Source organism: Triturus cristatus, chromosome 5_1, assembly GCF_964204655.1.
Source record: "Triturus cristatus chromosome 5_1, aTriCri1.1, whole genome shotgun sequence".
NCBI lineage: Eukaryota > Metazoa > Chordata > Amphibia > Caudata > Salamandridae > Triturus > Triturus cristatus.
Genome location: NC_140587.1, coordinates 679,200,937 through 679,213,703, shown reverse-complemented (window position 1 = coordinate 679,213,703; position 12,767 = coordinate 679,200,937).

Here is a 12,767-nt window from a genome sequence, read left to right as displayed (position 1 = left end):
GGAATTTAACAGTTATAATGCACTGCTTATGATATCACATATTACATCACTCAACATCGGTCACTCACTCAAGGATTTCACAGGGGCTGAGTGGCAACATAGGACTCATGGCTGCCTCAGAGGCCACACACATGTTTCTCTTTGTTTCAAATGTTTTCTTTTTCTTCTTCCTTTCATTTTTCAAAAAACCATACCAGTTTTTATTAAATTTGTGAAGGTGGCACAATTTTGAAATCAAACCGCACCGCATCCATGCCAACATTTTAGAACAGGCCAGTGGGAGATTTAAAAAAAAAAAAAAAAATCAGGGGAACCTATTTTCCTCCATTGACTTCTATTGAAGCAGAGGTAATTTCAGGCAAAGACAGTTACAATAAAGCCATTTTTGGTTCCAAAATCAGGAGCCTCCCACCTGAATTGGGTCTGTTGGTGTGTATGAGGAAGTTGTGAGATCCTAACACAAGAGTGATAAAGTGTCACTTAAAGGGTTTCATTTTAAATTGAGAGAAACAAAATCTCCAAGTGTAATTCCGCTCTTGAATAGGATATTGTTCCCACACCTGGATTTACCCACATTTTGCCAGCAGGGAAATCTAACCAGTAAAATTGCATTGGTAAATTGCTGTATTGCGGCCTGACCCATGTCACTACCCCTGTCTGGCCCTTAGGCAAACTACAAAAGGGCAATGTAATGGTTTGCACTCCATCCAATACCTTCTTTTTGTCTTCCAATGTTCACACACACATTTATCACCTGCTCCAAACAGGTGTTAAATACAAGTGTTAAACCTCTCCGAATAGGAAACCTTTACGAAATACTGCCTGGTAAGGCCAGATCACACATTTATTCCTCATCTAGGAGGGATTAAATCATCATTGCACTATACAGACAGGGTGTTACCCCATGTTCCAGTAATTATGGGTCTGGAATTTGCAGCTTGCCAGTATCATGCAACTCAGAACTGGGGCTAAAGTTTCATAAATAAAGCATTGAAATGTCATACATAGGATCAACATAAACACACACTGGTTTAAATGTAAAAGGTAAATATGGAACCACTTACTATGACTGCAGTTAGCAAAAATGCTTCATCCTGAAACAGTGCAGGTCATAGATCACAAGGAAAGCTAGGGTCTAACAACACTGGGTAGCAGGAAAGACCAGTCCAGAAACACACCAGGTTCCAAGGCCAGCAATGTTTTTTTCCATACATGAAGCCAATCCCCTGCTGCACTCAGCCTTTGGCCCTGCCCAGCTAGGGGTTGGCAACAGGGCCTGGCTGAAGATCATTACACCTGGAGGCAACCAACCACAGGCTGCACAATGCCTAACGGTGGTGCGTAATGAGAGGTTGACTGTGGCCAACCCCACTTTAGCTGTGCACTGTGGGGCTGCCAACCCCATGCCGTGAACAGCCTTTGAATTGTTTAGTGTAGGGTTGGCCTTTGGGCCCTGTGGACCCCATCCCCAGAGCTAAAACCTATATATTAAGGGGAGAGTTGCATACAGCTCTTCTCCCCAACCTTATTAGGCCCCAAGGACCCCATCCCCTTGCCCGAATTCCATTAAAAAGGGGAAGGGTCATGCCCCCCCCACCACAAGACTCTAAATTCAATTAAAAGAGAATGGGCCACCGGTCCGCCTTCCCTGAGCCTCATTAGGACCCAGGGACCTCAGCCCCTGGGGCCAAATTCAATAAAAAGGGGGAGGGGGCAGTAGACACCGATTCCTCAAAATGCCTAGGAGAGCGGAAGTGACATCACATGCCATGTAACCCCTTGCTGATGTCACAGGAAGTGACATCACATCAACTTTGACCTGTGACATTACAGGAAGTGACATCACCTGGCATTTAAACCACCCCAACTATGCCCCAGGACGTGACATTGCAAGTTATTTGACCTGATGACATCACATGAAGTGACATTAAGTGGCCTTTGGACCCCATGAAATCAAAGCAAGTGATATTGCATGACCTTTCAATTGGTGCTATCACAGGAAGTGTTGCATCTAACCTTTGGTTACTGACATCACCCGCAGAGGCTAGAAGAACTCTACAGATGCAAAAGAAGTACCCAATAAACAGACATACTTCAAATCCTATTGTAAATGCAGCTACACTTATTGCTTTGGGTAGTACCTTCAGATAGACAGTTAAGATAATGTAGCATTGATCAAGAACCTCTCAAATAGTATACAACACAGGAAAATACACTAGTCATGTTGAAATCAGCCATTATGAATATCAAATAACCTATAAAATGGGAAGGTTGATGGCCATATAATGTTCTAAATAGGTTCATTTTATCTTTTGTTTTAAAAACTAAGAGTACCATGTATTTAAATCTCAGTTTCGGAACAGAGATAGCAGTGCTATTTAATGCAGGTCAAGTTCTCCCAGCAACCATAATTTCCATGAAATGGTACACATCCTTCTAAACCTGTGGAACCATTTAATCTTTCCAGGTTTACTATCTTTAATTTCTTCTATAGAAAACATGCACATCACTGCTACATTACTTGCATTGCGCAATGATATGCCTGTTCTGCATTAGCCTGCCTAACCAGCAACAGACATCTTATCTAACAGCCAGAATGCCCAACGACATGATTACTTGCTTTACAAATGCAGATGTTTCCGTCCGCATTCAAAAATCACTGCTCCTAAAGCAAAACTTTCCACATGTTCAAAATTCATCACACAAACATACAAAGACAATGAATCATATATGTGTTTATCAGTGTATTGAAAATGTTACATAAAACTACAAGGTGTGGGATTCACATGTCATTCGTACTGGTAGGTGCTTGGTGTGGAGAAGCACAAGCTCAGGATTCAGAACATAATACAGTGGTTAGGGTTGACTGTTATAATAAGAATGTATTTACACCCAAACAAACCTTTCTTAGCAACATCAAGATAGAAAGACTGGGAAAACAAAGTTCTAATCTATGCCATGCAGCTTGTATGCAGCTCTTAGATGGCAGTTCATAGCTCACTGTGCTAGATTACAAATGTAGTTTATGAACTGCCCAGTAATACTAGAATCTCTGTGACAAAATCAGTAACCAACTGAGCTATCCACATCAAATATTGTTATTTGATATGCATGATACACATTCTTTGCAGCAGACATATTAAACCTTAGATAAGTGAAAACTGCCAATAGACGAGATTCCCATCTCCCTCCAGCAGGTAGATTAATACATAACCAACGTTAACCTAACACTTTTATTGTTACTGCTGAATATGCAAGGAATTGCAGTGCTTTTAAAACTGCTGCACCACTTCAGTCCCACTATCAGACTACCTACCCCGAGGCCTGCCCAAGGTCCAACGGTCCGACTCAAGTTCAAGAGTGACACTCAAGTGAAAGAGAAATTCACTCATGGCCTGGTAAGGACTGGGACACTGTTCGCTGAACTTTAATTGAATATTTTGTGTGGAATCATATAATGAGTATCTTCATTATAAGAGCCAGAATGGATTCAGGGACTCAAAAGGCTGCATAGTGAAGCACAAGTTGCTTTGGGAACAGGTGGCAAAGCTGAAAGAATGCTTGCCACAGGATCATATCATTCATACATTGAGTCATCAATGTCTTGGCATTCACGTTGCAGGGAATTCACTGATTGATGAAGCTGCAAAGGCAATGGTTCACACTGCCAAGTTTGCTGCAATAACCCATTTAACTACGAGAATAGACAGAAAAATCATGGTGGCCGTCAATGCTGCACGCAATGACACACCCCTGCTAAAAGGCTTTACAGTTAAGTACTCCTAAAATCTAGATCCACAAAACACACCGTATGCTCAGATTCCAGGAGTTGGGGACAGAGTAATATTGAACAGTGATGACAGACTGGGATTAATTCTGGCTGTCCATGAGGGTCTAGCCTATGCACACGCAGGAGTGCCTGCTATGATTTCTCTTTTGCAGAAATGCTATTGGTGGCTGGGCCTTTATAAAGAGACCAAGGACTTTGTACTAAGATGGGACATCTGTCAGTAGATGAAGAGTTCCACTGTGGTGCATCCACCCTTGACACCTCTTTTGATTTCAAACAAGCCTCTGACTTGGGTTTATTTGGAACATTGTGGCCCTCTATCATCATACGGGGCTTACAAGTACATCTTGATGGCACCAGATTCCTGCTCTCAATTTCTGTGGGTATGGGCACAGCGATCGACTGATGCTGAACTGTTATAAAGGATTAGCGAGTCTTTATTGGGACATATACAGTTGGCATTTAGTTCTCGAACTTACAAAAAGGCAATTGAAAGTTTGGGTATGTCCCTGCATTTCTCGTCTCCATTTCATTCCAGGGGAAACACGGTTGTAAAGAGGAAAAACCGGGACTTAAATTAGTCTTTGAAAGCAAGGGTATTAGGCTCTGGTCGCAGTTGGGTCCATCACCCATACAGGGTCCAGACAGTTTTGAACAATATGCTAAAAAGTCCCTGGGTTGTTGGACTCCTTATGAGACCCTGTTTAATGTTATGATGTGGGTCCCAGTCCTTGAAAATGCCTGTGCAGTGGTGGCAGAAATACTGTTTGACATCAATGAACAATTGGCTGTTTTACAGGAATTGAATGATTTCTGGAACGAACAAAGCAACGTTCAAGTAAAAAGCACCTCCACTGGGTAAATGAAGGTTGTTCGAGCAAGAGCCAGCTGGATCCCAAAGATTGGGGATCCTGTCCAAGAAAAGATTGCGGACAAGAAAGACTTTGGGTCATCTTACTGAACTCCTGTGCCTGTCCTGGCTGTTGATGGTACACACTAAATCTGCAAAGAGAGAGGGCCCCTGGGGTGAAAATGTTTAGGCAGGAAATCAGGGGGAAATAGCAGCGAGGCTTCTTCATCTGTACTCAGTGGACATCTATCCAACGAACAACTTACAAGTATCGCCTTGGGAACTCTTTATGCTTGGGCCATTTTTGCGTTACTCCTGTATTGTCCCGAAAGCCCTCACACCTCTTGACCTTGAAGCTCGTCTAGAGGGAAAGCAAGAATTCCTGAGCCTCATATGAGCCTCCCATGTTTTTAGCACCTTGAAGAAGGTAGGACCTTAAATATAAGTCACTACCGAAACACGCATCGGCGTATGAAGTGGAGACAAACCCAAAAAAAACGGAATCACTACATATAATGTTTGCAGTAGTGATCAAAACATCTCTATTTAGAATTGTATCTGTGTAAAATACCTGTAAAATTGTACTAGGATTATGGGGAAAAAAAATCTGTGGTATATACACTACTCAAACAATTTGAGACTGATGTACATTGAAGGTATTTCCTGTAATATGATATAGGGATGGTTCTCCCAGATTTCCTTATTTCGTGTTTTTAGTGTGTGCAAACTCTGTGTGGTATGAATGCAGTATGTATGGAAATTTTGGGATTAGCTATATTAATATATTCTTTAGTGTCTTGGTGTTGTTTTCATTAACTGCTCTATTTATTATGTTGTGACTGCATGATTGCTTGTTTCCGGTCCAGGGAGGACCTGGCCTGACAGTTCGGTCTGGACTGTTCCCATGAGGCACAGGGTCATGACTGATTTGCATATGGCTGGGTCCAAACTGGGGTGCTGTAGTGGGCAAAAGAACAATGGATTTAACCCAGATCTTTTGACTGGGGGCGAATGTTTGCATTGTCAGCATTCCGTCCATCATTTGTTTGCTGTGACTGCATAGTATTCAGTTCATATTATTTTGATATTTATAATAAAAATAAGAATGCATTTGTTGTCTGTCTAATTACTTTGATTTATTGATGCATTGCATGTGATTGAATATCTCCATCTTTTATTTCTATATGTTCAGTGAGCAGAGTCTCTGTCTGGCTCATGAGTGACTCTTGTTGAGCATTATCAAAAGGTGAGTTTGTTTTCCGCTTTTAAAGTAGCTTTCAGGCAGGATATTTTTTTATTTCAGTGTTGAAGGTACACAAGTTTTACTTCTCCCGCCCCTTGCCGGATGCCGAGACAAAAGGTTTGTCTCTATTGATCTGATCAAACCACAATATGTGGCCGATTCTGAACAGTAGGTTCAGATGGAAGCTTTACTTACAAACAAAGCCTGCTCTCCTCAACAAGACACAACAATAAACAACAATGAAGCATGCCTTTTACCTGTTTCAAAAACAATAAGTACTGTGCAGTCTACAAGTACAGAAACACATATTTCAATTTTGAATAATGAGAAAAACAAGGTCTATGTCAATGTACCACAGATCAAGTCTTCATCTACTTCAAACTAGCCTGTTGAGCTTCCCAAGACAGAATGGACGACATCTAGATACTTCATCAGCATTGATGACTTCTCCTCCAATGCATCAGAGGTTACATCTCCCTCACAACACCTGCCTTTCAAACTAAAGGTGCGTGTCTTCTATCTTTGGCTGAAAAGAACATACTTTGTTTCTTTATGGTTACAGCATTTGATTACATATGCATTACTTTTCCATAGTCCGATGGATTGGTTTTGTGACTGTGTTCTTCCTTCTCCTGAATGGGCACTTTGTCCCAGAACGCTCTGCAGTACACACTGTAAATTTGATTCTGAAACCATATGCATCATCACACCGCAAGCAAAGAGACTTTTCCCTGGTGAACATTTCAGCTTTTCCAGATCCAAATGGGATTGTGTGAGACAGGGTATCGTTTGATGTGCATGGTTTCACTAAACGTTTACAAATTCAGCATTTGTTTAAAATTTCTTTGAATGACGTTATCACCCCCAGTACTATTAGTAATTTTTGGGATGTTGATGCAGTATATCAAATGTTAGATGATCTAGAACATACCACTCTGTTATCTTCCAATGAGCTTGATGATGGTAAAGCTAAGTTGGATAAGATGTTCTGTTTTCAACATTACAGTCATCATTTCATACACAAGGCTAGTACACCTCGTGAAGCATTTAACTTTACACAATGGGAACATTGCACTACATCACAAAGGGTTAGTTCAACAACATTTACACATAGGTTTGACTATTTTTCTAGTTATGACACCTCTGAGCCAGCATCATTTTATTATAGGCTTGCACCGTCACCTGCAAATGACAAATATGTTAACTGACACTAAGCTGATATACTCTAATTCTTTCCTTTCCCAACTCTCTGTACAACGTTTCAATTATTGGAGGGATACAGTAGATGTACACTCTATCTGCGGGACCAAAGATTGGCAGGTTCAGGGAACTGAGGCTTTATTCAGAGCCTGTTTAAAACAGCAACAGAGGCTTTTCCTGAGTAAAACTGTGCAATAGACGTGTCTTGGCTTAGCCAAAATAAAAGATTGGAACACACCAAGGGTTCCCACTCATACACGATGATAACTGGCAGTGGTTGACACCATATGATGAAAACACTATTGATACTATGCTCCATAAGAGCAGACATAACTCATCAGATCTCAGTTGGTAAGGATGGTTTGTGTGGCCACTAGACACTGAAAAATGTCAGGATAAATCCTAGGTAACATCAAGGGATGCACAGCCAAGAGGACTGGCATGTGATATGTGCAAAATGAACATTTAGGGGTGGTAACAACTTACAGTGTTGAGAATTTGTGCCTTGATTGGCTAAAAACCCCAATACTAGCACATGTCCCTTCTATCTGATGTCGTGGACATGCAAGACTTTTTAATGGGTCCTCGGAAACCATGTCAAAAGTGCTTCCTTTATGCTATCTATAATGAGATATGGAAAATATCTCAACAAGAAGCGACTGAACGGCTGATTGAGATTGACAGGGCCAACTTAGAACATTCTCTTGCAGTAGTAAACAACGATATGACTACCGTATCATCTAGAATGTATTCTTTGGGTAACATTGTCTCATCTGCAATAGATGTGCTTTAGCAAGACGTGTCTACATTACAACACAGGCAGTCCCAACTTGGGTCAATTCTATTAGTAAGATGGACAGTTTACACATTGTGTTCTGTCCATGTGCCATTGCAACATATTAACATCACTTATCTGTTCTCACCATACCACCTTTTGGATTACCGTGTGTTGAGGCAAAAATGTTATTAGGCAATTTATTGGCCTTTATGGGTCCCTCTGGGACCCCTCTAACACACCGTTCGGGTCAGGGTACCTCTAACCTGACCCCTCTATTCAATTTGAAAATAACTTTTCAGCCTTGACGACTTTTTCTGACAAACAACATGGCAGCCGGAAATTTTCTGTGAAGTTGCCGTCAGCCAATCAGGGCCTTGCTGTGGCGGATGGAGCTGCGGAGCCATTGTGGGTGGTTCCGAAAGAGGGTCCGTGCACCCAGATATACAACTTTGGTTTTCTATTAATATGTTGAAAACTACTGAATGGATTTACAGAAAACTAGACAAAGACACTACTCTGGACCAACAGCTAGCTTCCTGTCACATTTAGTGTAATGCTGTTAAGTGGTTCAGGATGTAGACCTCTTCAAAGACCCTATGGGATTTTACATGGGTAAAAATGCATTTTGGTAACTCCCCCTTTTTCTCATCTCCTACCTCACAGATCTCCCCGAAGCTTTCCAGACAGTAGCTGAAGTGAGCATTTCATTATTTTGGACTACATTTTATATTCACTGAAAAAAACAAAGGTTACAGGGACGTTATAGTTAGACTCAGATTTCATGATGTCATTAGTGATGTCATTAGTGATGTCATTTGAGATGTCATCAGTGATGTTTTCAATGGTGTTACTGACCATGTCATCAGTGATGTAATATCTGAGGTCATGAGCAGTGCATTGCTGGAGTATGAGTCCTGGTTAGCCCAGGTAACTCTAACTGCTGAATTTCTATAGTTTTGAACGAGTGAAATCTGAGCCTTACTATAAAGTCCTTGTAACCTTTGTTTTTTTCAGTGAATTTCTAAGTTTTTAAAACATTTTATTTTATAACTGACATCCCTGTAGCCTTTGTTTTTTGTGCGAATTTCTAAGGTTTTTAAAATTCTATTTCCTAACTACAAAGTCCCTATAACCTTTGCTTTTTTCAATCAATTTCCATGATTTTTAATGCTATTACCTAACTGTTACCTGTGACCTTTGTAAGTGAATGTGTGAGGGAGAGCATGAGTGTCAGTGGGTATGTGAGTGAACGCATTATGTTTCACTGGGTGCATGAATGTCTGAGTTGTTCTGTGAGTGGGTACATAAGTGGCTGAGGGGGTTCTGCTTGTTTTCCGCTCATTTTCAGCCTTTTTTTGCTCACTTGTAACTTTTATTTTACCTCTTTCTGCTCACTGCTGACCTTGATTTTTCTTTTTCCTGCAAGGCCTGGGCCAAGCTTACAGAGAGTAACTAACAGAGTCCTGTGAGTGGGGGGAGTATTGCTCCACCACCCCTAATTAAGTCCCTTGGAAGCTGAGACTAGGTGGGAACTAATAACCACTCCTGTTACCACTAGTAAGTCCCCTATAGCAGGATTGCTGAGACCTCATTGGAGGCCCCACCCCCTTTCTCAACTACTCTGCAACTGCACCTCTTGGTGCACTACTGGTTGAGGAATGAACTACTCTTGGAGGCAGAGGGGCATTGGGGGCCAAGAACACCTATTGTTGCCACAAGTATTCCTCCACAGCAGGATTGCTGAGACCTCATAATAGGCCCCATCCCATTTCTCAACCACTCTTCAAATGCGCCCCCTGGACCACAACTAGTTGGGGGGGATGAACTCCCTTGGCTGCTGAATGTCATTGGGAGCCAAGAACCCCTATTGTTGCCATAAGTATGTTCCCCACATCAGGATTGCCTAGACCTCATCGGAGGCCTGACCCCTTAACTCAACCACTCTACAAACGCACATTCTGGCCCCATTTCTGGTTATGGGGATTAAAATCCCCTTGGCTGCTGAGAGTCGTTGGGGACAAGAGCCCCTATTGTTGCCATAAGTAAGTCACCCATAGCAGGATTGCTGAAACCTCAATAGAAACCACACCCCTTTTCTCAACTATTCTGTAGAGAGAGGGCCTCCTGGCACACTACTATTTGGGGAATTAAGCCCCCTTGGCTGCTGACGGTCATTGGGGGAGTTAGAACCCCAATTGTTGCCACAAGTAAATCCCCCACATCATAATTGCTGAAACCTCACCAGAGGCCCCACCCCCTTTTTAACCACTCTACAAATAAGCCTCCTGGGACACCACTAGTTGGGGGATGCACTACCCTTGTCTGCTGAGGGTCATTGGGATTGCTTAGACCTCAATGGAGGCCCACCCCCCTTCCTCAACCAATCTGTAAACGCATCTTCTGGCCCCATTACTGGTTGGGGGGTGAAATCCACTTGGCTGCTGAGTGTAGTTGGGGCCAAGAACCCCTATTCTTGCCATAAGTTAGTCCCCCAAAGTGGGATTGCTCAGACTTCATTAGAAACCACACCTCCTTTCTCAGCAACTCTGCAGATCGCCTCCTGGCACACTACTGGTTGGGGAATGAAGTCCCCTTGGCTGCTGAGGGTCATTGGGGCCTAGAACACCAATTGTTGCCACAAATAAATTACCCACATCTTGATTGGTGAGACCTCATGGGAGGCCCTACCCCTTTTCTCAAACACTCTGCAAATGCACCTCCTGTGCACTACTGTTTGGGGGATGAAATCCCCTTGGCTGCTGAGGATCATTGGGGGACAAGAACACCTATTGTTGTCACAAGTATGTCCCCCACAGCAGAATTGCTGAGACCTTGTCAGAGGCCCCACCCCCCTTTCTGAACCACTCTCCAGAGGGCCTCCTGGCACACTACTGGTTGAAGGATGAATACCACTTGGCTGAGGAGGATCGTTGGGGACAAGAACACCTATTGTTGCCACAAGTAAGTCCCCCACAACAGAATTGGTGATACCTCAGAGGCCCCACCCCCTTTCTGAACCACTCTGCAAAGGGGCCTCCTGGAACACTACTGGTTGGGGATGAAGTCCCCTTGGCTGCTAAGTATTGATCGAGGACCCCTCGCTGTTCCATAGAAAAAGAGCAGAAGGAGGCAAAATTAAAGAGAGAAACGAGCAGAGAAAGGCAGAATGAATGTCAGTAATGAGCAGAAAGAGCCAAAATAAAGGTCAGAAACTCGCAGAAAGGGTCCAAATGAAGGTGAGAAATGAGCATAAAGAGGCAGAATAAAGGTCAGCAATGAGCAGAAAGAGGCAAAATGAAGATTACAAATTACCCCAAAGAGGCAGAATTAAGGTCAGCAACGAGGAGAAAGAGGCAGAAAAAAAACGTAAGCAGCAAACTGAAAGTTGCAAAATAAAGGTCCAAAATTATAGAAACGAGAGCAATTAAGGTGAGAAACAAGCAGGAAGAGGCAGAATAAAGAACATCAACAAGCAGAAAGAGGCAACATAAAGGTCAGAAATGATCACAAAGAGGCAGAATAATGGTGAGAAATGGCAGAAAGTGGCAGAATAAAGCCCCGGGAGGTTGTTGTCCTGTGGCTTAGAGAGCCTATGCAGGGGGACCTGGCTCCTTTTTTTAATGTTTTGCTGCTAATTCACGAATATCGCTATTTCGAGGTAGATTTGTTGAGAATGCTTTTTGGCCTGGTGCGGTCCCTCTGGGACCCCATGTCCAAGTATAGGGGATTAGGGTATTTCTACCCTTCCCCCTTTAAAAAAATGTTACACTTTTTTGGGGGGACTCAGCTTAAATAGAGTCCCAAGAATGGCTTCCAACACTTCCTGGTTGAAGTGTTGGCAGCCAATCAGATCACTGCACTTCCGTGCCTGAACTCGTAATTTTACGCAAATAATCACAAAGGACCTGCGGCCACAAATATCACTATCTAAATTCTCTGAAATTTCTGAAAAACTACTGAATGTATTTACACTAAATAACTAAATAACTGAAAGTGCGATCTGCATAACCAAATTCTCCTTTCTGCCAAATTTGGTGTATTTCCATCCAGTGGTTGTGGCTGCAGATTTGACTACAGGTCCTATGGGAATTAACATGGGAAAACACACTTTTGTTAAACCCCTTATTCTCAGCCCCCGCTTGACGGATTGCCCTGAAACTTTCCAGAAGATTCACCGGGGCACATTTTTTGATAAACTTCATGAAGATTCATTAAACAGTGCCAAAGAAATTGGCAAGTCAAAAAATGCTTTTCTTATGGAAACATAACTATAAGCAGCTACTGGCGACTGCCAGTAAGCAATATATATATATATATATATATATATATATATATATATATATATATATATATATATATATATTATATGTTCAAAGAAACGAAGTTCCACTCGAGCTCTCAGGGGCATGAGCACAGAAATAGCAGACTCAGATCCAAAAGTAAAGGGGGTTTATTACATCATAGACCCGCCGTGACGCGTTTCGCCACTTTCGTGGCTTGTTCACACAACGTTGTACATACAAAAGACACCATTACATACTTTTCAAATGTCATGGAAAGAGAAAGAGGCTCTCGTGTTTGATGTCGCATTGTTATGCAAACATGGAAGCAGTACGGGCGCCATCTTTGCCTGTCTATTTCGATATACTTTTTCAGATAATCGTATTATCCCTCGTTCTAGATGGCGCACATGTGAAATTATAACTACACAAAATATTAATTAAAGGATACTCAAAATTACCAGTACCATTTCAACCATTTTACAAAAATAATCGTTAAGCGTCATTATTATGCATTCTTACTTTCGGATGATAAAAGACAGCAGTTTATACATTTGTAACGCAGTCATATGATTAATAATACCATCCTTCCTCAATTCAGACAGTTATACATTAGTAGAGAAAAA